Consider the following 2,519-nt stretch of genomic DNA (forward strand, 5'->3'; position numbering starts at 1 on the left):
GCCACCACCACCACCCACTCGCTACCACCCACCACCCGTCATTGTCATCCATCCACCCATCATCACCACCCACCATCCATCCGCCACCACCAAGCACCACCTGCCATCTGCCACCCACCTACCCGCCAGCACCCGTCATCCGCCACCCACCCGTCACCACCACCCACCACCCGCCACCACTTTCCACTACCGTCTTCTGCCGCCACTTGCCACCTCTTGTCATTTCTCACTCTTTTTAAAAATTTTTTAAACATTTTTTCAGTTACCAAACGCGTTTGTAGTTTATGTTTTTCAAAAAATAAACAAAAACCAGTTTATAAAATTTTGTAAATATAAACTGAAAACGTAAACGTTACCAAACACACCCTTAGTTTTTGGTTTTTTACCAAGCTTTTTGCCTTTTTTGAAAGTGATTTGAAAAGTTGATAAAAAGCTGACTTTTTGCTTTTTAGTTTAATATTTATTTATGGTGTCAAATCAAATTAAAATGACCAAAATACGCTTACCCAACATAAAAAATTTATTTTTTTATTTTTTTTTCATAGGCTCTAATTTGTAATTTTATAGCTGCATTTTTAGCACTTACTAAATTACTTTTCTGACTTTTTGGCAGTCACATTTTTAGATATTTTATCTAAAAACGTGACTTTTAACCATATTCCTAAAATGACACTATGTAGTACATCCCTTGAAATTCGCTCACTCATTGTGTTAGGTAGTACACCAGCTTGATACTTACTCTTTTGTACTTTGTACTACCAAAAATAGGCAATCTTCCATTGAAACCTCGTGACTGCCACATTCTCTTCAAGTGCCCCCATTCCTTATTGTGAAATTCTTCTCAAGTATCAAACCCCTAATTTCTTCATCTTCTAGTTGAAAACAATCAACACTTTTTTTGAACAATCATTTGATTACTGTTAAGGATTAAGCTTCGCAGGTAAGACTCTCATACTGTGAAAGTTCCTTATTTGGTGAAATATAGTAAAGATTTCTTGGTTGCTTTACTCCTTGTCTATTATAATATAATATATTGTGATAAGCATGGAGTAAATCAACCAAGAAATTCTACTCATACTCATGTTGATTCAACGATATTTGGTTAATAATAAGAAATAATTATACTGATTGTCTGAGATATATGTGGGTTATTTGGCATAAAAATTCCGCTCATATTCATTTGATTCAACAATATTTGTTTAACAATAAAAAAATAATTGTATTGATCGTCTGTAATATATGTGGGTTATTTGATATTTTGGTGTTCATGCTTCGATTGTGTTATTAAATAGTAAGAGTTGTAAAAGAGATTATGGCCTGGTTTAGGAACATGCTATTTTAGTGATTTTTAATTTTTTGGTTAAAATATGAGGTAAAAACAATTTGTATATTTGGAATAATTTTTTGATTTTTTAAATAAAGATGTGCAAAAGTAGAGAGAAAAAAAAATCTTTGATTTTTTTTTTTATTATAGATTATAGGCTTTTTATTTTTTTAATAATTTTTTGACTTCTAAGTTAAAATTACCACTTCCCAAATGAGGCACACATATATATATATATATATATATATATATTTTGTTATTCATGTCATTTGAACTTTAACAACATGCTAATCCTAATCCCCAAATATATTGTCGAGAATGTTTTTTTTTTTTTCCGATGGTGTTAACAGGCTGGATACTAGACTTTCCAAATTCCTTGAATTCACGGAAGGCCCAAGTCTTAACTAATGGGCTTTAGCCATGTGAAGGCCCATCAAACCTTTCAAGACGCATCAATATCCAAAGAAGAAATATGTCACCACTACGTATATAGATGATGTTTCAATCAAAAATGTTGTTATTTATTATTATTATTATTTAAGAATCAATAAAATCAATTTACTCCCGGCTAATAATATATAGTTTCAAGAATTTTTTGGCTCCACGATTTCCCTGTTTGATGCATGATTATTCTGATTTGGCAACTACATATTTGGGAAGTTAGTTTTCCTTTTTTTTCTTTTTTTTTTTTTTTCTAAAAAAAGGGTCAAAAGATGGTCCCTCGTGTTTGGAGTGGATTGCCAAAGGCTATCACGTATCAGTGTAAAAAGATTAGAAAAATAATTGAGGACTCCAGAAAAAAAACTCTAAGAGCATCTCCAATAGTGTTTGGTAAAATAGTATTGCTATTATTATAATTTGACAATGAATAGTATTATTTTGACAAATTATAGCAATAGTACTCCAATGGTCACTTACTATTTTAGCAAATCTCAACCAATTTTTCCTCCAAGTTTGTAGGTATTGTTTGGATATAAATTTTTAGTGATTTTTTTAGTTTATTTTTTGTCTTATTATTCCCGACTAGATAATTATTAAAAAAAATAAAAAATTGAAAAAAAAATTAAATATAATTCACTCAACTAAAAAATATATCACTTAAAAAAAAATTTATCAGAAGACAGGGAACAAATTTAAATATAATCCCACTATATTACAATAGGCTTAATCTTTTCTTTTAAGGCACACAGAGCCC

The 2,519-nt window shown here is 30.8% G+C and overlaps 1 long non-coding RNA gene across 1 annotated transcript; it reads left to right on the forward strand.

Annotated features, from left to right (window-relative positions):
• Nucleotides 1-819: 819 nt before the first annotated feature.
• On the forward strand, nt 820-1,925 carry LOC114279443 (uncharacterized). Its single transcript, XR_003635281.2, has 2 exons — nt 820-940; nt 1,675-1,925. It is a non-coding gene; the product is annotated as an uncharacterized LOC114279443 (long non-coding RNA).
• Nucleotides 1,926-2,519: the final 594 nt, after the last annotated feature.

The sequence above is a fragment of the Camellia sinensis genome, chromosome 6 (assembly GCF_055761805.1).
Source record: "Camellia sinensis isolate YWXY chromosome 6, ASM5576180v1, whole genome shotgun sequence".
Classification (NCBI taxonomy): Eukaryota; Viridiplantae; Streptophyta; class Magnoliopsida; order Ericales; family Theaceae; genus Camellia; species Camellia sinensis.